Here is a 23,250-nt window from a genome sequence, read left to right on the forward strand (position 1 = left end):
TATCTCTGCTTCTGTCCAACTGGTGCCAGACTGATGGTTCTAAGGACTCTTTCCTCATATCCAAGTGTTCCAAGTGTCTCTTCTTGACACTCCAGTCATAAGTCCAGGTGGTTATTGGCTGGCTATAAGTCAGAGTTTCCCACAATCCCTTCTTTGGGTTCAATTAACTTTAGCTAGAGTAGCCCACAGAACTCAGAGAAACATTGTATTTACATGATTACCAGTTTATTTTTATTTGGAGAAGGCTCTTGAGAGTCTCTTGGACAGCAAGGATATCCAACCAGTCCATCCAAAAGGAAATCAATCCTGAATATTCATTGGAAGCACTGATACTGAAGCTGAAACTCCAATACTTTGGGCATGTGATGCGAAGAACTGACTGACTAGAAAAGACTGATGCTGGGAAAGTTTGAAGGCGGGAGGAGAAGGGGACAACAGAAGATGAGATGGTTGGATGGCATCACCGACTCAATGGACACGGATTTGAGTAAGCTCTGGGAGTTGGTGATGGACTGGGAAGTCTGGTGTGCCACTGTCCATGGGGTCTCAAAGAGTTGGACACAACTGAGCGACTGAACTGAACTGATAACTCAGGAACAGCCACTTCAAAGCCATGTAGAGGTCAAAGTATGAGGAAAGAGGGAACAGAGCTTTCATACTTTCTATGAGCAAGCCACCCTCCCCAATTCTTTGTATGTTCACCAGACTGGAAGTGCTCAGAACCCTGTCTTTTGGTGCTTTATGGAGGTTTCATTATAGAGGCAGGGTTGGTTAAACCACTGGCCTTTGGCAACTGATCCAGTCTTTAGCTCCTCTCCTCCCTCTAGAGGTCAGCAGAGAAGATGGGTGTAATGAAAGCTCCAAACATTTAATCACATGGTTGGCTTCTCTGGCAATCAACCCCCATCCTTAGGTATTTTCCAAAAATCAACTCTTAATATAAGACACCTTAATGTTGTCATCACCTATGAAATTCTGAATTTTAGGAGTTCTGTGACCAAATATTCAGAGACCAAATATTTTAATATATTTTTTTATTATGAATCATATGATCATAGGCATCTGACTAAGATATAAGTGATCCAATCAGCTGCTGAATGTTTGGCCCAGGGAATTACATGAAGTTGTTAGAGGTTTAAAAATGCACTATTGTTCAGCGTACTATTGAAAATAATAACCTGAGGGGTCTCTTTATTTCTACAAACAACACTATCAAATGTTGTGTTTTACTTCTTTTCTGTAAAAGTACTTTAGAATATAAAGTACATCTACCCTTTGAATAAAGACAATGATGATTTTTTTTAAATAAAGACTTTAAGAATGAAACAGGAATAAACAGCTGATTTACTTTGCTTTGAAAATAAGAAACAAAGACTATTGAAGACATGAACTTTGCTCTATAAATGGGAGTAATGATGGTAGAAATTTACATCTCCTGCTAGGGTTATGTAAAATCATATAAGTTGTTTTATACAGTGACTCAATCTGTATTACTTTTCATCACAATTTCAGAAACACATGAATATTTCCATTTTTAGTAATTTACAAAATTCATTCTTCAAATCCTTATGTTCACTTCATGTAGCATGGAATGTATTCACAATTATTCAGACTATGTAACTGTTAAATTTTAGCCAAAGAAAATAGACATTCATGATATTTTTACACTCACTTTAAAATAAACAATCTCTTCAGGACTTCATACAGGATAGTACAGTGTGGACATTGAGCAGAAAATGTTGCTTGGAGAGAGGAATTGGTCTGACCATGTCATAACAACTAACACTTAGCAACAGGCTGCTCTTCTAATCAAAAACCCCATAACCAGGCATCTTCATCAAGTATTCAGTAGCCAACATATTCTGCTCTGCTTTGAATTCTAAGTTGCTAATTTATTGAGAAAGTCTTTAAAATTTGTTTTTGCTGCTGAAGACAAACACTTTTTCTGCATAGATATTACAAAGAAGGCAGTGCTGATAGGGACTCTGTAAATTTCTTACCAAAGGCCATAGGATGATTTCAGGTATATTCAAGTTCTCTATTGCTATTGTAATCAGTTACCACAAACTTGTGACTTTAAAGAACACAAATGTATTCTCTCATACTTCTGAAGGTCAGAAATCTAAAATGGTTCTCAATGAGTTAAAATCAAAGTGTCTGCAGGATTGTGTTTTTTTCTGAAGGATTTGGGGGAAATCTATTTTCTTGTCTTTTTCTGCTTTTGTAGCTGTCTGCACTCCTGAAACTGAGTAAAATTTTGCCATTTCCCATGAAGTACAAAGACCCCTCCTTGTTCTCAGCCTCTTGTTTGTAGAAAAGCTGGTCTCTCAGGCCTCCCTGAGTCACAAAGAGGAGGCTCACGCTGCTAATGATTAGGGCAAGACTCACAGAATCTTTCAGTGTCTGACACACATTCTTGAATTGTTTGGCAGATACTGTAACTACCACCTGAGGGAAAAGCTAACTGCACAATGAACAGACTGCAGCCATGATGTTAGCTGCTCCATCTTGAGCATTACCAAATCCATGCCTAGCACAGTTCTAAGAACTGGCCTAAGACAAGAGAATTAATACTACTGCTTTTAGTAATCTGTATTTTTGTGCATCAAAATAATTGTGGTTTGCTCTGGCCAGATACATAATCAAAAAACTAAAATTGTCCACAAAGAGAGGCTATAGATTCATGCCAACATCTTCCACTCTGAAAACATGGTGCTCTGAGTCAACATGAAGAAGTTACAGAGGGCAGAGAGTCACTTATAATCCCACAGAAATAGAATGATGTCTGAGAGTGGGAACTTTTAAGCAGCTTTTTGCAGGAAAGAACTCTCTGCAAGAAGCCCCTTTTTTCTTGCCACTTTAGCAAAGCCATATTTTAACTGAGCTTTGGCCCAAGCACACTTTTCAAATCTTTTGATCACACAATACTTTGCCTAACTTGTTGGCAAAGATCCTGTTCGTTCTTTCCATGGATCAAAGAAATAGAAATAAAGAATAAATAATTAACAGAAGACTAGGGCTTTTCCCTTGCTTGCCCTTCAGTAACCTTGTGCAGAAATTGTATGAACAAGAAAAAATCTAAAGACAGGCTCCAAGGAGTCAAGAAGCCTGTGTGCAGTGGAATATGGCTACAGATCTGACTCCCTACTTCAGTGCTTAACTGAGATTGCTTCTTCTTTGTGCCTTTGAAAACTTTCATGGCTGAACAATGTTTGGATTTGCCTCTGGGACATGAGTTTACCTTCCCCCCAGGTTGCTGGTCTTCTTATTAAAGAACTCTTTCTGTTCCTACCAGCACTTGTCTCACTTTTGAGTAGCAAGCAACTGAATCTGAATTCAGTAACATTCTTAGGCCCGAAGCCTTCCTCCATCCTTAAAGTCAGCAGTGTAATATCTTTAAATATCTCTCTGACTCTGTTCTTCCTGCTTCCCTCTTATATGGACTCTTATTACACTGAGCCCATCCAGATAATTGAGGATAATCTCCCAATGTCAAGATCTTTAATTTAATCACATCTGCAAATTTCCCTTTGCCATATAGGAAACAGTCACAAGTTTTGGGGACTGGATTATGGATATCTTTATAGAACCATTATTCTGCCTACAATGCATGCTAGGAAGAAAATAGCAGTATATTACTGTCCAAACTTTATTAATTTAAAAAGCTTTGCTAAACAGACATAAAGAAAGACTAATTTATTGTACTTTGTGTTTATGTGTTAATTGCTCAGTTGTGTCTGACTCTTTGTGACCCCATGGACTGTAGCCTGCCAGGCTTCTCTGTCCATGGAATTTGCTAGGCAAGAATACTGGAGTGCGTAGCCATTCTCTTCTCCAGGGGATGTTCCAACCCAGGGATCAGACCCAGGTCTCTTGCTTTGCAGGCAGATTCTTTACAATCTGAGCCACCAGGGAAGCCCTTATTGTACTTTAGTCGGTATCAATAAGTGTTCTCCTTTTCACTCAAGGAAAGCTTTCTGTTCTTTACCCACCTATTATTTCAGGTTACTAAATATCTCCTCTCCTAGGAGCAACTTCACTTAATCTGGTTAATATTTGAAAAGTAGAAAATAAGATTCAAAAAATGGTATTGATTAACCTATTTGCAGGACAGGAATAGAGATGCAGAAGTAGAGAGTGGACTTGAGGACACAGTGGGGGAAGCAGGCAGGGCGGATGCAGAGAGTAACATCAGCATATGTACACCACCGTGTGTAAAGTAGGTAGCAGGTGGGAAGCTGCTGTGTGGAGCAAACAGGGGCTCAGCTCAGCGCTCTGATGATCCAGAGGGGTGGGAGGGGGTGTGGGAGGCAGGTTCAGGAAGGGTGGGATAATAGCTGATTCACACTGTAGGATAGAAGAAACTAACACAATATTGTAAAACAATTATCCTCCAACTAAAAAAAAAATCCTATGATGAACCACAATGGAAAGGAATATATATATATATGTGTGTGTGTGTGTGTGTGTGTGTGTGTGTATCACTGAATCACCTTGATGTTTAAGAGGAATTAACAACATTGTAAATCAACTATGCTTCAAGAAAAACAAAACTAAAACGACAACAAAAAAAGGAAATGAGATTGAAATATCTTTGAAACTCAAGAACCCAAGAGGAATCCCTTCAAGAAATGACATTAAAAAAAATCAGCTCTTTGTATAGTTCTCACCTGGTTATTATGCTTCTTTTTCTTAAAGAGCTGAGTTTGGGTTCACATAAAATCTTTTTGCCTTTAATCATTCAGATAGCCAGAAAAAGCAGTCCAATTTATATTTCTGATTAGAATAAATTTCATGTCACAGTTTTTATTTTTGGTAAATTTGCCATCATTAAAAGATCAAAGGAGTCATTTTGATAAAAGAACAACCCCCACCCCAGGGGGACAAAGGATTTTAGATGTTTCTTGCTTCTTTAAGACAAGTAATTCCAGATGAGATTTGATTGATGAGATGAAGTTTATGCATCTGGGCCTCATTCTTGATAGCATTTAAAATTAAAACTCTCATTAGTGCTGTCAAGCTTGAAATTCTTTGGTTTTTCAAATGAAACAATAATTGCATGATTTTGTAAAACACCCTGATTACCATATACAATTGAATTCACCTCAATTCTAAATCATACAAAAAGAAGAAGATCAAATAACCTGTATTTAAATATTTGTATTCTGTTTTGTCACAAAAGAGGAAATCACCTTAACACCAGAGGTCCTGCCCACAACTAGAAACTCAGTGTGTGAAGGCCTGGATGTTTACACACAGTTTATGTGTGGTCTTCATTTTCTTGGGGGAATATGCAAGAACAGACCTGCTTGTGGAATCAGTGGGTTACCCCTGCACATCCTCAAGCTACTTCTTGGGTTCCTGGTTTTTATGGCCAGTTCCAGAATAGGCACTGATCAGCAGCAGGTCTAGTTTCACAGCAGATGAGCACTCACTGTCTTAAGTTAAAACACAATATTTCATTTGGGGAAAAACTGCAAATAATGGGACGTGTGAGCACTGGACCTTGTGGCTCCTGATGAAAGGAAAGGGTCCCAGGACATGGGCAGCTGGAGCTGACCATCTTCCGCTGGAGCTTGAGGGTAGGAACCTGGACAGGTGGGCATGGGGATTGAAGCAATAGGGTGCTGATGGGAAATGGGGCAGCATGTGGCTGAAGGGCTTTGGGGTTCTGAAATACTTCATCCTTGACTTGGAGTTAGAAAAGTCTGGTAAAGTACCTCTACCGAGAAAAGATGCATATTTTCAACTTTCAGAGAACCGATTAGACAAATTCAACAATGATGGAGCACCCTGTCATTGGCACTTCCAAAGTGGGCTGCAATTTTCAGAAATGAATGAATGAATTACTGTTTCATCAGACAGAGTTTACAAATCCAAGAAACCATATGCAGCATCCTGGTCATACATTCCTCTTAGGCAAATCACAAAACTGGACCTTGTGGCTTCTGATGAAAGAGAAGGGTCCCAGGATACGGGCAGCTGGAGCTGGCATGCTGCCCCATTTCTCATCAGCACCCTATTGCTGCAGTTCCCATGCCCACCCATTCAGGTTCCCACCTTTAAGCTCCCAGTTGCTCCAAGGGAAGATGGCCAGCTCTAGCTGCTCATATCCTGGGACCCTTCTCTTTCATCAGGAGCCACAAGCTTCAGTGCTACATGCCCCAGTATTTTTCCAACTCTTGAGCATATTAATAAAACAAAACCATTTTACTACAGACTGTCCATCCTAGATTGATAAAGCAGAAGACTGAGTGTATAAACATCATTCTTTTTACATGAGGTTTTTAAAAATCATGGAGACACCACTATGTGTCAATTATTATATGAACACATTCAAATATGTTACCTCATTTCCAAAGAAGTGTGATTTAGAGACCATGAAACTTAAGGCTGTAAACTCAGGAAAAAGCAATGTGCATTATCATGTCTCCAACAAAAACCACAATGTAATTAGGAGGTTATTATGAAAACACTGTGCTAAAGACTTTTATGTCCAGCACCTCTGTCCTATTGCTATTTCCTGAAGTCTCCCTAGACTCACAGGCAGAGTTGGCCCCTCTTCCATGGCTTGTCCCTGGTTCTCACAGTTTCTGCCTCCTCATGGTGGAGCACCTTAGGTATTCTCACTCTCTGCAAAGCCCACAAAGCCAGGCTCCTCTCTCATTACCTAGAGCAGTGCCTGGCACCTAGGAAGTCTTTATCAGATATTCCTGAATAAATAAATTACAAGATTCTCCCCAGCGTGCTTGGAATATTTGTCTGAGTCCTCCTGGGAAAAAGAATGCTATGAAGGTCAGCATTATATTACATTTACTCAACAATCAGTTCTCCCTGGATCTGCATGGGGGATTTGCACACAGTAAGCACTGGATGAATATGTTGAATTTAGCAAATAAAGGGATTGCTGTGTGGGTGTAAAGGTTATTTTAAAGTGAAACTATTTGGACAGAAAGAAATCTTATCTGAACTTCCTTTATCTGACTAAAGCAGAGCCTCCTGAAAATACAGCTGCCATTAATGCCCCCCCCCCCCACCCGCCCACACATACACCCCTCAGGGAGTTTCCTGAGAATTCAGCTGTTATAGAGACAGATTGCCTATTGCCATTAGTATAAAGAAGCTCACAGAATCTTCCATGCTATCCCACAGAAGACTTAAAATTCTCCTTTCTTGTTAACTCTGTATATAAACGTTTACTTCTGGCTATTTAAGGAGTTACTCATTACTGAGAAACTCCTGGTTGCCCCTTTGAATGATTTTTTGTCGTTGTTGTTATTTTGTTTATCATCCATTAATTCAAAACTCCTCAATGACTAGAACATAAGATGATAAAGGAAAACATTTCCTCCCAACACCATTACAACCATGATGATCTGTTCTTTGATACCATACATCTTGTTTTCAATGGCTGGTTTCTAGACCACTTGTTTCATTGCTAACTGATATCTGATATTTGCCACAAAGATACTAAATGTTATAGATCATCTGCAAGATAGAATAGCAGAAAACTAAATTCATTGTAGGGATTTCCCTGGTGGTCCAGTGTTTAAGATTCAGTCTACCAATGTAGGGGACACGAGTTCCATCCCTGGTTTGGGAAGATCCCACGTGCCTCGGGGCAACTAAGCCTGCTCGTGGCAACTATTGAGCCCACAAACCTAGAGTCCTTGCCACACAACAATAGAAGCCAATGCAATGAGAAGCCTGCACACCACAGCTAGAGAGTAATTCTGTTCACTGCAACTAGAGAATGCCTGTGTGCAACAAGGAAGACTAGTGAGGCCAAAAATAAGTAAACGATTTTTTTTTAATTCATTGTATGAAGCAGAATCGGTCATCAATATATTCTCTCAACTGGACAATGATAGTACTCAACCATTTTCTATCCTCAGCATACTCTGAAAACCAAAATTTCAGGTTGCATCTGTGATTATTACAATCTTTCCTTGGGCATCTTCTGAACAGGACTCCTGAGTGCTCTATCTCATCTGTAGTTTTGGCCCAGGCAGGGCACACCCCCTTTTTGGATGGTACTGTGGGATGGAGCACCATGTGGTATCTTTCTGATCTCTGAAGTCCATTCATATATTCTCTCAGTCAGCGTGTCAGCTCATATCCACTGGGCTCCAGCTAGGTAGCAAGGCTAAGGCAGGCAGCATGAGAAAGAGAGGAAACGGGCTGGATTCCAGCAAAGGTTTTCCTCTCCAACACTGAATTTCAGCAACAGATGAGGCTGGATAAAGACTAATAAAAATTCTTTGCTTGATCAAACTTTGATCAAGCTTCAGAAAATTCTCCTCGGCCTACCTGTACACTTTTATGTAGAGTCCAGTTTTAGCAAGAACTCTGCTGATTTAGTTTAGTTCCCAATCCTCCTTAGTTAGTCATGCTTGATATCTGATGAGGAGGCTTTGGGGTGAACCATCCAAATAAGATTCCTGACGATGATAATTAGACAGGGATAACCCTCTCTAATTATCTTCACCAGAAATCTTATTTGCATGGGTCACCCCAAACCTCCTTCCCCTAATGTTTCCTATTAGTGATTTTCTATTTTCTATCTACTGACCTGCGACCCCCCCACCAACTTGGATCTTCAGCTGTAAATTCACACTTGCTCATGCTATATTCAGAATAGAGCCCAGTGCTACACAGAGGTCTCTCTTTTTTTATCACAATAGTCCTGAATAAAATCTCTTTTTTTTTTTTTTTTTTTTTACTGTCCAGCTCTGGATTTTCCTTAACAAGGTCCATTATTTTTTTATTTTATTTTATAAAATAGTATCACTAATGATTCTAAAAAGCCACTAGCTAAAAGCCACTTCTTAAATTATGTGTTTGAATGTATAACTGATTGTAGCAACTTAAATACCACAATTATTTATTTTGCCAAATTTATTTGCACTTTTCAGAAGTATCACATGAACTACTTTAGCACTGTCATAACATAAAGAGTTTACACTGTTTTTGTGTAAAAGTAGCTATGGTGTTATAGTGGTAAAAAGCTCGCCTGACAATGCAGGAGACATAAGAGACACTGGTTCATCCCAGCCCAGGAAGGTCCCCTGCAGGAGGGCATGGCAACCCACTCCAGCACTCCTGTCTGGAGAATCCCATGGACAGAGGAGCCTGGCGGGCTGCAGTCCATGGCCCTGCAGAGTGGGGCACAACTGAAGCAGCTCAGCAGTCTGTATCCAGGTATGATGTTAGGCTTTTTTATTTTTTATTTATTTATTTATTTTAGATCATACATATACTATAAAACAATACTTTTTTACTTATTAAGTGATAACTGAATGTGAATTGTATTGTTAAATCAATTTCATTCATATATTTTTTTTCCTCTAAATTGCACAAAACACACAAAAATGAGACTAGCAGGAAATACTGAGAATCTGAGTAACTTAGATATTCCATAGAGGTTCCAGTTCACCCTCACAGGGTGTGTGATCAGAAAACATATGCTTCCTCTCCCAAATTAAGCTGCCATACCCTTGGACCTACTCATCCCTCTCATTTTTGCTTCCAATGATTATTAGTTTTTAAAAGCACTTCCTTTTTTAAGATTTTCTTTGATAGGGACAATTTTTTTAAGTCTTTATTGAATTTGTTACAATATTACTTTTGCTTCGTGTTTTTTTTTTTTTTTTTTTTTTTTTTTTTTTATTTTTTTAATTTTTTTATTTTTCAGTGGGTTTTGTTATACATTGATGTGAATCAGCCATAGAGTTACACGAATTCCCCATCCCGGTCTCCCATCCCACCCCCCTCTCCACCCGATTTCTCTGGATCTTCCCAGCCCAACAGGCCCGAGCACTTGATACATGCTGTTCTTTCGAAACTTCCCACCCTCCCCTTCTCCCACAGAGTTCAAAAGTCTGTTCTGTACGTCTGCGTCTCTTCTTCTGCCCTGCATATAGGGCCATTGTTACCATCTTTCTAAATTCCGTATATATGTGTTAGTATACTGTAATGTTCTTTATCTTTCTGGCTCACCTCACTCTGTATAATGGGCTCCAGTTTCATCCATCTCATTAGAACTGATTCAAATGAATTCTTTTTAACGGCTGAGTAATATTCCATGGTGTATATGTACCATAGCTTCCTTATCCATTCATCTGCTGATGGGCATCTAGGTTGTTTCCATGTCCTGGCTATTATAAACAGTGCTGCGATGAACATTGGGGTGCACGTGTCTCTTTCAGATCTAGATTCCTCAGTGTGTATGCCCAGAAGTGGTATTGCTGGGTCATATGGCAGTTCTATTTCCAGTTTTTTAAGAAATCTCCACACTGTTTTCCATAGTGGCTGTACTAGTTTGCATTCCCACCAACAGTGTAAGAGGGTTCCCTTTTCTCCACACCCTCTCCAGCATTTATTGCTTGTAGACTTTTGGATAGCAGCCATCCTGACTGGCGTGTAATGGAACCTCATTGTGGTTTTGATTTGCATTTCTCTGATGATGAGTGATGTGGAGCATCTTTTCATGTGTTTGTTAGCCATCTGTATGTCTTCTTTGGAGAAATGTCTGTTTAGTTCTTTGGCCCATTTTTTGATTGGGTCATTTATTTTTCTGGAATTGAGCTTCAGGAGTTGCTTGTATATTTTTGAGATTAATCCTTTGTCTGTTTCCTCATTTGCTATTATTATCTCCCAATCTGAGGGCTGTCTTTTCACCTTACTTATAGTTTCCTTTGTTGTGCAAAAGCTTTTAAGTTTCATTAGGTCCCATTTGTTTATTTTTGCTTTTATTTCCAATATTCTGGGAGGTGGGTCATAGAAGATCTTGCTGTGATTTATGTCAGAGAGTGTTTTGCCTATGTTCTCCTCTAGGAGTTTTATAGTTTCTGGTCTTACGTTTAGATCTTTAATCCATTTTGAGTTTATTTTTGTGTATGGTGTTAGAAAGTGTTCTAGTTTCATTCTTTTACAAGTGGCTGACCAGTTTTCCCAGCACCACTTGTTAAAGAGATTGTCTTTTTTCCATTGTATATCCTTGCCTCCTTTGTCAAAGATAAGGTGTCCATAGGTTCGTGGATTTATCTCTGGGCTTTCTATTCTGTTCCATTGATCTATATTTCTGTCTTTGTGCCAGTACCATACTGTCTTGATGACTGTGGCTTTGTAGTAGAGTCTGAGGTCAGGCAGGTTGATTCCTCCAGTTCCATTCTTCTTTCTCAAGATTACTTTGGCTATTCGAGGTTTTTTGTATTTCCATACAAATTGTGAAATTATTTGTTCTAGTTCTGTGAAAAATACCGTTGGTAGCTTGATAGGGATTGCATTGAATCTATAGATTGCTTTGGGTAGAATAGCCATTTTGACAATATTGATTCTTCCAATCCATGAACACGGTATGTTTCTCCATCTGTTTGTGTCCTCCTTGATTTCTTTCATTAATGTTTTATAGTTTTCTGTGTATAGGTCTTTTGTTTCTTTAGGTAGATATACTCCTAAGTATTTTATTCTTTTTGTTGCAATGGTGAATGGTATTGTTTCCTTAATTTCCTTTTCTGTTTTTTCATTGTTAGTATATAGGAATGCAAGGGATTTCTGTGTGTTAATTTTATATCCTGCAACTTTACTATATTCATTGATTAGCTCTAGTAATTTTCTGGAAGAGTCTTTAGGGTTTTCTATGTAGAGGATCATGTCATCTGCAAACAGCGAGAGTTTCACTTCTTCTTTTCCTATCTGGATTCCTTTTACGTCTTTTTCTGCTCTGATTGCTGTGGCCAAAACTTCCAACACTATGTTGAATAGTAGTGGTGAGAGTGGGCATCCTTGTCTTGTTCCTGATTTCAGAGGAAATGCTTTCAATTTTTCACCATTGAGGGTGATGCTTGCTGTGGGTTTGTCATATATAGCTTTTATTATGTTGAGGTATGTTCCTTCTATTCCTGCTTTCTGGAGAGTTTTGACCGGGAGGCGTGTGGGGTCTTAGCTCCCTGTGTCTCTGTGTTCAGTCACTCTGTTGTGTCCAACTCTCCACAGCCCAATGGACTGTAGTCCACCAGGCGTCTATATTCATGGAATTTTCCAAGCAAGGATGCTGGAGCAGATTTCCATTTCCTTCTCCAGGGGACCTTCCCCACCCAAGGATCGAACTTGCATCTCTTGCCTCTCCTGCACTGACAGGATGATTTTTTACAACTAGTGCTACCTGTTGTTACTGTTTAGTTGCTCAGTCATGTCTGACTCTTTGCAGCCCTATGGACTGCAGCATGCAAGGCTTCCCTTTTCTTCACTATCTCCTGGAATTTGTTTAAACTCATGTCCATGGAGTCAGTGATGCCATCCAACCATCTTGTCCTCTGTGGTCCCCTTCTCCTCCTGCCTTTCATCTTTATCAGTAACAGGATCCTCTGCAATGAGTCAGCTCTTTGCATCAGGTGGCCAAAGTATTGGAGCTACAGTCTCAGCTTCAGTCCTTCCAATGAATATTCAGGGTTGATTTCTTTTAAGATTAACTAGTTTGATCTCCTTGCATTCCAAGGGACTCTCAAGAGTCTTCTCCAGCACCACAGCTTGAAAGCATCTATTCTTCTACACTCAGACTTCTTTATGGTCCAGCTCTCACATCCATACATGACTACTGGAAAAACCATAGTTTTGACTATACGGATCTTTATCGTCAAACTGATGTCTCTACTTTTTAATACGCTGTCTACGTTTTGTCATAGCTTTTCTTCCAAGGAGCAAGTGTCTTTTAATTTCATAGCTGCAGTCACTGCCTGCAGGGATTTTGGAGTCCAAGAAAATAAAGTCTCTCACTGTTTCTATTGTTTCACCATCTATTTGGCATGAAGTGATGGGACCTGATGCCAAAAATCTTAGTTTTTTGAATCAACAGCACCACCTGGGAAGCCCAAATTTACAGATAATGCCCTATACGGGGACTGAAACTACAACCTTGGTGTTATTAGGATCGAATTCTAACCAACATAGCTAACCAGCCACGCTTGGACTAACCAGCCACTTTGACTGCTTAGCTTCCTGATCAGGGATCAAAACTATACCCCCTGCATTGGAAGACTATGTTTCAACCACTGGACCACTCAGGAAGTTTCTCCACTGATTAATCTTTAAAGCTATAATTGCAAATATACATCTGCAACTTCTGTATGCATTTCTAAAATCTTATTCAAGTCAATTTTTTTTGAAGCCTACTAAATTCCAGGCATTCTGTTAAGTGTTTAAGGAATAAAACAATGAAAAACAAAGGGAAAGAAATAATTCCTACTACAAAGAGTTTAGAGTAAGTAGAATGAGGCTGGTACTGACAGAGAGCTGGCTTCCAGAGCCATTACGACAGTACCAAGCAGAAAAGAAGCCAGTAGAGCAAGCAGGTATATAACAAAAGAATTGGAGCTGGGGAGCTGGGAACTGATCAGAGGTGTGTAAAAAAATCCTCATTTCTCAGGTTTAGCGATTGTTTAGTTTTGAGGTCAACAAAGACACAGAGAAAAAGGCCCTTCCAGATAGGGGGTCAGTGAGCCCATAGGTAAAAAGGTGTGGGGCCACCAGCATCCTGAAGACCTTAGCCTGGTTAAGGGCTTAAATCGTATTCCTTAGGTCCGAGAAACCCAAAGTGTTTTGGAAATGGGTATATTATGGCCACTTTGAATTCTCCTAGTTTCCTGCTTCAGCCACTGTATTTTAAGTGCCACTCTAAGCTTAATGTTGGTTAGAATTTGAGTAGTTGAACATTATTATTTATTCAGTATTGTATCTCCAGTGTGCCAGTACAAAAAACAATCCAAGTTATTGCTTTGAGTGTGTTTAGTAGCCTGTGTTAATTTGTTCTGAAATGCTCTGGTGCTCAGAGAAGAGTAAACAGCAATTTGATGAACTTGCTTTACAAATAACAGTCCATGGGCATATTTCATCATCATACTGCAGGATGAGGATGATTACTCTGAAGATTGGGAGATAAAGCAACTTTCATATGAAGCAAATGCTTCTCTTCCATTTGGAGCAAATGATTATTCATTTTCAATCTTCAGTACTGAGCTGTGATGAAAACTTGGAGCCTTTAAGGAGAGTCTTATTTCATTTTTTTTTTTTAAAGAAACCAAAGATAGACAGCAAAAGCATTTTCTGTCTGTGTCTTCATGGTGGCCCTAAGTGTATTATCCCTTTTAAATACCACTGTTTCAAAACAGATAATCAATTTTCATTAAAATAAACATTCCCTTTGGAATATAAAGCATAATAGATAATATCAACAATTAGCTTTATTAATAGAAATTATACAACTCAGGCAATAAAATATACTGATGCAAAAAAGAAAGAAAGAAAAAGAAAACAAACAAATAAAAAAACACCTGTACCAAAATTGCAAGAGTGAAAGAGAATAATTGAGATATGCATGAACAATTAAAATGATTCCCTCTGTACAAATTTCCAGTCTTTTAATTCAAAGAATTTTGTTAGTTTTAAAATGATGTAGTTATGAATATTTTATGTGGAACACTGACCTATTTCAATTGAGCCAAATGCAGGGAAGTGACTTCAACTAGGAAACTTTTTTTATGCTTAACTTAGCTATAGCATTCATGTAGATGAAGAGAAAAATGGCCACATTTACATTTATTCATACTGATTTGTAACTTTCCTATTTACTCTTATAATATCTTCCCTTCAAACTAATAGAAGAGTGTGAGAACAGCAAGAAAATACACATATAATTAAATAATTAAATCAAAGCAAGATGTCCAGTTCGGTGCACAGAAATAAAGCAAATCAGCTTTTGGCTGTATATTCATCAGGTCCATGGGAATTCAGTTTATAGAATTTTCTATTCATAAGGAACCCAAGTCTTCTATGGAAAAAAATGACATCCAACTCCAGTATTCTTGCCTTGGAAATCCCATGGACAGAGGAACCTGGTGGGCTATGGTCCATATGGCAAGGAGTCAGTCATGAGAGAGCATGCATGAACGCCAGGTCCTCTGTAAGATGAAGACATGTTTGGCTCCACAAGTCTTTACAGTACAGACCAAAAGTAGAAATTGAAGACTAGGTTACAGCAAGACTTTTTTTCCCATAACCATCAGATGAAAGAAAATAGAAGTCTAACTTGGAATTTTACCTTTGTTGATAGGTTAACTTTCCCATCATTCTAAGCTTCATAAAAAATAAACAATTTTTAGGGCTTTGCTGTTCATATATGCCAATGTCAGCACACACCAAAAAATAATATAGAGAATGAGGGAGTCAAAAAGTGTATTTGGTCACAAATGAACCACTTGAGGGTGGCCACAATCAGAAACTATCAAAGTAGCATAAGAGTTCCCTAAGGCATTCCACATTCTTTGCCTGTAAAGACACTCTACTTTACACAAGTGCAGAACCATGCAAAAACAACAAAGGGTTAAATTGGTCAATAGCAGAGAAAATTCAGATGGTACCCTGCAGAATCGTTTCCTCCTTTGCAATTTTATGCCCAGTGGCTGGGTCATGGTTAGCCCAAATGCATAATAATGCCCTCCTCTCTTTGTGTGTCTGCCACCATTTTCTTATTTGAAAATAGATCACATGGCTTAATTCACTTTTGCAGGTAAGTGCCATGCTACTATCTGTAATGGGCTGCCCTGTGTGCATGCATCTAAGCTGCTTCAGTCATGTCTGACTCTTTGTGACCCTGTGGACTGTAGCCCGCCAGGCTCCTCTGTCCATGGGATTCTCCAGAAAAGAATACTGGATTGGATTGCCATGCCCTCCTTCAGGGAATCTTCCTTAGCCAGGGATCAACCACATCTCCTGTGGTTCCTGCATTGCAGGCAGATTCTTTACCACTGCACCTTCAGGAGGCCCCAGGGAGCTGCCCTCGTGTCCTTTAAAACTCTAACCCTATATGCAAAACAGAAGAGGAGACACAGATGTACAGAACAGAATTTTGGACTCTGTGGGAGAAGGCAAGGGTGGGATGTTTCGAGAGAACAGCACCAAAACATGTATATTATCTAGGGTGAGGCAGATCACCAGTCCAAGCTGGATTCATGAGACAAGTGCTCGGGGTTGGTGCACTGGGAAGTCCCAGAGGGATCGGGTAGAGAGGGAGGTGGGAGGGGGGATCGGGATGGGGAATACATGTGGATCCATGGCTGATTCATGTCAATGTATGACAAAAACCACTACAATATTGTAAAGTAATTAGCCTCCAACTAATAAAAATAAATGAAAAAAAATAAAAAATTAAAAAATAAAACTCTAACCACTGGAAACGGAGTCACTCCATATACCTTTGCTTCACTCAAAGTACACCAAGACTGTTCTCACATCAAAAACTGGAACTCCAAAGGAGTAACATCAGAAACAAAGCTGAATAAGATGTCCCTTGTTGTATCCCCTATTCAAAAATAGCAGTTTAGCAACCATTCACCAACAGAAGTGCTTTCTTGGGAGCTGTAGTACCCAACACCATACAACAAGAGACCATGGAAGAATCTTGCCCATACATTCACCAGGTAATAGGCACACAGATCTTAGCCCTGGCTGCGGATCCTTCAGTGGTCCAAGGACAGACTCTAGTCCCTCTCAGTCACAGTCCAGGAGCCCTGCAGAACACTGTCATAGACAATTATCTTGGATGAGCAACATTTTATAGGAGTCCAGGTTTCCAATGGAGAAGTTCCAGCACGCTATTAGAGCAATATGTGAGTACTGATGCATTGGAGAGGGTGAGACAGTTTTACTTTACTGACATCAGCCCCCACACAGTGGCATGATTCTGTGACAAGTGAGAATTTCTTGGCATGTGATTTTGTTCAGTGGAGGAAGTGAGAATGTGTCAGTGACTGCCCAGCTCCCCAACTATGTGAGATGATGCTAAAGAAGCAAAAAGTCTCATTCTCTCTTCTTCTATCCAGAGTACTGAGTTGCAAGGTGCATGACTCCAAATTAGGACAAGGCTGAGAGAGTGGGGAGTAGGACCCTTGTAGGGCATCACAGGGATGTGGATCCAACTAACTGCATCACAGATTCTACCCGGAGGTTCATGCATGAGTTGCTTGGGATCCTTTCTCCATAGATACTCCCATCTGCCTATCGGGCAGTGTCACATACTTCATCCATACACCCTTTCACTATGTGGATGGATCTCTGTGTGTTCTCCTGACAGTAGAAAGAATGAGATTTGGCAAATAGCTAGTGACCTTCCATAGTAAACTAGCCTGAATGAGCTTTAGTTCCATCATTCAAAAAGCAAAGGAGAGGCTGCCAGCTCTCAGTCTGGTGCATTGCAGAATCAAGAGAAAGCATATAAGTCTGATAATTCTGCCACAAAAGGGAGCAAAAACATGAATCAAGCATATTCACAGAAGTCCTGAGAAAGTCTCAGAATCACTGAGAGGGAAGATGGTAGGTATTTCTTTCCAGAAGTCAGTTACTAAATACTGAGTGAAACGAGTGCTATTGCAAATACAAAGACAGCAGTGCAAGACTTTGAAGAAAATTAAAAAAAAAAAAAAAAAAAAAAAAACAACGAGGAAACATGACATCAACAAAAGATTGCAGTAATTGTCAAGTAACCAACCACAAAGACATGCAGGGATGTAGATTACCCAATGGTTGTTGTTCAGTCGCTAAGTCATGTCTGATTCTGTAACATCCCAAATACTGTAGCACATCAGTCTTTGTCCTCTGTTGTCTCCCAGAGTTTGCTCAAATTCATGTCTATTGAATTAGTGATGTTATCTGACGGTCTCATCCTCTGTTGCCTCCTTCTCCTTTTGCCTTCAATATTTCCCAGCATTGGGTCTTTTCCAATGAATCAGCTCTACACATCAGGTGGCTAAAGTATTGGAACTTCAGCTTTAGCATCAGTCTTTCCAATGAATATTCAGGGTTGGTTTCCTTTAGGATTGACTGGGTGAACTCTTTGCAATCCAAGGGACTTTTAAGAGTCTTCTCCAGCACCACAGCACCATCAATTCTTCAGTGCTCAGCCTTCTTTATGGTCCAACTCTCACATCCATGCATGACTAATGGAAAAACCATACTAGACTATATGGACCTTTGTCACCAAAGTGATTTCTCTGCTGTTCAATATGCTATCTAAGTTTGCCATAGCTTTCCTTCCAAGAAGCAAGCATCACTTAATTTCATAACTGCAGTTACTACCCTCAGTCCTTTTGGAGCCCAAGAAAATAAAATCTGTGTATTACCCAATAGAGAATTCAAAATATTAATAGTTGCTTGAAGGAAGCTCAATGAGCTATAGGAAACAGAAAAAGACAATTCAATAAAATCAGGAAAAAAGTAAATGAGTAAAACGAAAACTTTAACAGATAAAAGTTTAACAGAGACACAAACAGAAATTCTAGAGCTAAGGAATGCTATGTCTTCCCAGGTGGCACAGTGGTAAAGAATCTGCCTGCCAATGCAGCAGATGCAGGAGATGCAGGTTCAATCCCTGTGTCATGAAAATCCCCTGGAGAAGGAAATGGCAACCCACTGCTGTGTTCCTGCCTGAAAAGTTCCATGGACAGAGGAGTCTGGCAGGTTACAGTCTATGAGGTTGCAAAGATTTGGACATGACTAAGCAGCTGAATAAACTGTGGAAAATTCTGAAAGAGATGGGAATACCAGACCACCTGACCTGCCTCTTGAGAAACCTGTATGCAAGTCAAGAAGCAACAGTTAGAACTGGACATGGAACAACAGACTGGTTCCAAATAGGAAAAGGAGTACGTCAAGGCTGTATATTGTCACCCTGCTTATTTAACTTCTATGCAGAGTTAAATGAGAAAGTTAAATGAGAGAAAGTTAAATGAAAGAGTTAAATGAGAAATGCTGGGCTGACAGAAGCACAAGCTGGAATCAAGATTGCCGGGAGAAATATCAATAACCTCAGACATCCAGATGATACCACCCTTATGGCAGAAAGTGAAGAGGAACTAAAAAGCCTCTTGATGAAAGAGAACTATGAAAGGAACTAAAAAGCCTCTTGATAAAAGAGAAGAGTGAAAAAGTTGGCTTCAAACTCAACATTCAGAAAACTAAGATCATGGCATCTGGTCTCATCACTTCAGGCAAATAGATGGGGAAAGAGTAGAAGCAGTGTCAGACTTTATTTATTTGGGCTCCAAAATCACTGCAGATGGTGCTTGCAGCCATGAAATTAAAAGATGCTTACTCCTTGGAAGGAAAGTTATGACAAACCTAGACAGCATATTAAAAAGCAGAGACATCACTTTGTCAACAAAGGCCCATCTAGTCAAGGCTATGGTTTTTCCAGTGATCAACTGTGAATGTGAGAGTTGGACTATAAAGAAAGCTGAGCACAGAAGAATTGATGCTTTTGAACTGTGGTGTTGGAGAAGACTCTTGAGAGTCCCTTGGCCTGCAAGGAGATCCAACCAGTCCATCATAGAGGAGATCAGTCCTGGGTGTTCATTGGAAGGACTGAAGTTGAAGCTGAAACTCCAGTACTTTGTCCACCTCATGCAAAGAATTGACTCATTGGAAAAGACCCTGACGTTGGGAGGGCCTGGGGCAGGAGGAGAAGAGGACGACAGAGGATGAGATGGCTGACTGGCATCACTGAGTTGATGGACATGAATTTGAGTAAACTCTGGGAATTGGTGATGGACAGGGAGGCCTGGTGTGTTGTGATTCATGGGGTCAAAAAGAATCAGACACAACTGAGCGACTGAACTGAGCTGAATGGCCCCCAAAGAGATCTTTGACTCAAGGTGACACATTCTTTTATTGTGTACTTGGTTCTCTAGGTTGGAACAGTTTGATATTGTGCATCCCATCTTCTCTCATCAGCAAACTGCCCCAGTTATCAATAAATACTGCAGCCAGGGGCTGGGGTTGGGGTGGAGAGGGAGAAGGGGGACTGATTGTTTAATGCGGACAGAGATGCAATTTAGGAAAGAGAAAAATTCAGGAGACAGACGGTGAGTCCTGCACACCAATGTGAATGTACTTAGTGCCATGAACTGTACAATTGAGTATGGTTAAAATAGTATGTTTTATATTATGTGACTTTTACCATGATTTAAAAAAAAAATTAAAGTACTGCTAAGCTTCCCCCAGTACAAGGAGGCTCTTCACAGCTCTATTTCTACAAGTCTCTAGGGCATCTATAATTCCTCAGTCTTTAGTCCTAGATTTGGAGGAAGGGATCAAATTCAAATTCAATTCTGCTGATTTAGTCTTAAATCTTTGAGGTTTTCCTAAAGAGTCACACTCAAGGAAGACTAAGCCGATGCCTGCCTGTGTCTGACAGTCCATCACACATATTCACATACACTTGGCTCAAAACCTTAAGAGCCCATATTCTTGCCCATGAACTCCTGAGACTCTAGAATAGAAAATACAGACTCATGAACAGAAATATCTTGAATTGATCTGTGCACAGGAAGAAAAAGGTGGCTTGTTTTAACTGTCAGAAGAGATTATGGATGTCCTTCAGGCAAGGGTTACCTTCTGGAAAACCCAAGCTCTAGTATGTGAACTGTTAGTTGCTCAGTCATGTCGAACTCTTTGTGACACAATGGATTATAACCCACCAGACTCCTCTGTCCATGGAATTCTACAGGCAAGCATACTGGAGTGGGTTGTCATTTCCTTCTCCAGGGATCGTCCTGACCCAGGGATAGAACCTGGGCCTCCTACATTACAGGCAGATTCTTTACTGTCTGAGCCACAGTAGAGGCCAAACTTCTAAATAACCCACGGGGGTCTCAAAATCATTAGTGGGAGGCTGAAAGCATGCTGTCTTCCCAAGGGAAGTATCTCTGAGCTATTCCAGATGTCTGTTTGAAAAACTAGGATAAGCTTTGAAATAAGTGTCGACAAAAAAAAAAAAAAAGCACAACCTAATAGTTGAGAATTATGTTTTATTTGGTGGATTTTATGAAGAATTCAAGCCATGTGTGCACCCTTTGGGAGAGCTCTGAGAGACTGCTGCAAAGAGATAGGAGAAGAGTCAGGATGTAGAGGGGTGTTTGCAATAAAGTCCAGGTAGTGGAAACATCAAAAAGTTAAAGAAATGAAAGAAAACCAGATATGGTGAGTTAATGATGAGTTAATGATTTGAGTACTTTTCCTTTCTGTGTATGGGAAGATGCAAGAGCAAGAGCGCTTCTCATTGATATCATTTCTTTGATATGCACCTTAGCTGTCTAGAGCCAGTATCCTGTTTTCTCCATCCTGAATACACCCAGGGCTCATCATGTAGTGGCTTATTGGCTGCAACATCCTTTGTTTACTGACATTGCAAGCAATGTTTTTAACTCACATGGGTTATCCCATTTTAAAAGGAAAGTTAGAAAGTCATTCCTGAATATCCCTGATATGACAAATAGGAAGACATTTATGCCAGATAAAACACCTAAATGTAAAGACCTCATTCTGTTCTTTCATTTATCTTTTACACTTTGGACATTAAGAGAAGTTATGATATTTAAAAAATTATTGGTTTGGGATCTTCAGGGTTATATTTTCTGCCTACCTTATAGGCTTTGTGATAAGTACTTTAAAATTCCTCATTTCTATTTCTTGTCAAATATTTTCCTAGTTGAGTGGGTTGACGTGTGACTCATTCCTTGTCAATTGTGGAAAAGAGACGATCCTCCTCCTCATTATTGCTGCATCAGGTGTGGCCGAGGAAACCCGTAGAGAAATGGAGAGACACATATTCACATGGGCCACTGGAGACATGCTGGATTGAATGCAAATCAAATGGGGCATTTTGACATCTTAGAGAGAGTGTAAACTCGGGTTCTATTGAGATGCCTGTGCACTCCTTCCTGTTACTGATGTCTGAGGGTGCATTGCATTATAGAGTGGACACAAAATGCTGTCTCAGGGTCAAATCGAGCCCAAAGACAGAGGCCTCTGGAAGTCTCACCAAGACTGGTGTCTACTTAAAAAAAATGCACAACATGAGAGTTGCAAGTTAAATTTTATTTGGGGCAAAATGAGGACTGCAGCCCAGGAGACAGCACCTCAGATAGCTCTGAGAAATGGTTCCAAAGGGAGGGGGAGGTCAGTATATACATGATTTTAGTGAAGACGGGGTACATGAAATCAACCACTACTTTTTGCAGAAGGTTTTCTGCTAGTCACAGGGAGCAGCTGTCACTGTGAAGGATTTTAGTGCTTTTCTAGATATGAGGAGATACAAGAAATGGTCTTACAAAATCAGCTCCTGAAAATATCTAACTATCTAAAGACCTGGTCTGCCAATTTTCTAGAGCACGTGCATGCATGCTAGGTCAGTTCAGTGAGACCCCATGGGCTATAGCCTATGAGGCAAACAGAAGTAACGTCATGGCAGGCAGCTTAGATTAGGAGCAGGCCTTCCTACTTCTGGGTGGTAAGATTATCAGGCCACTTGGATACAACCAATTAGCTTTCGCTTAAACACTGACAGCTGTTTGCCAATTAGGAAATTAGGAACGGGGCGGAAACCACCCCCCCCCCCCCCCACCGGAAAGTCCCGCGCACGTGAAAGTTTTGACCAATGAAATTGCTTTGCAAACTTGTAACCAATCCGCTTAAATCAACTACCAACGGCGTGTGCTCACCCTATAAATTTGTGTAATAGCTTGGGCTCGGGGCTCTCTGACCCGTGCCACTGCATTGGATGCAGCAGGAGCCCTGACTCGAGTCAGCAATAAACTTCCCTTTTTGCGAGTTGCATTGTCTTGGAAGCCTTCTCTCTTCCCTCTCAGGGATTCGGACATCAGGCATAACATAGCCCACCATGGGACTCTCCAAGCAAGAATACTGGAGTGGGTTGTCATGCCCTCCTCCAGGGGGGTCTTCCTGACCCAGTGATCAAATGCACATCTCTCATGTCTCCTGCATTGGCAGGTGGGTTCTTTACCACTAGTGCCACCTGGGAAGCTGCTTTCCAGAGCACAAATTGCTTCATTTCTGCTCTCCACCCTGAACTCCATTCAGTGGTGTGTTGAAAATTAGCAGCTGCAGCAGCACATGATATAATCCTTGTAGAGGTGCATGACAGGTGCCAATTTGTAGTTGACACTGGATATAAATCATCAATGCCACTCCTACAAAAAAACCCTGCTGAAAAATCACTCCCGGGGCCCTGGTTTCACAGCAGCACCATGCGTCAGTGTTCCTTCTGCCCTGACAGGGTGTGGACCTTGCAGATGCTTTAGCAAGGGCTCATGCCAAGTTCAGTTCTTCTGGACTGAAACCTCAAAGCAATATCCACTCGCTTTGTAATTTGCACAGTGCATCTTCCAGCCTTCATGACGA

The sequence above is a fragment of the Muntiacus reevesi genome, chromosome 20 (genome assembly GCF_963930625.1).
Source record: "Muntiacus reevesi chromosome 20, mMunRee1.1, whole genome shotgun sequence".
In the NCBI taxonomy this organism is placed as follows: Eukaryota; Metazoa; Chordata; class Mammalia; order Artiodactyla; family Cervidae; genus Muntiacus; species Muntiacus reevesi.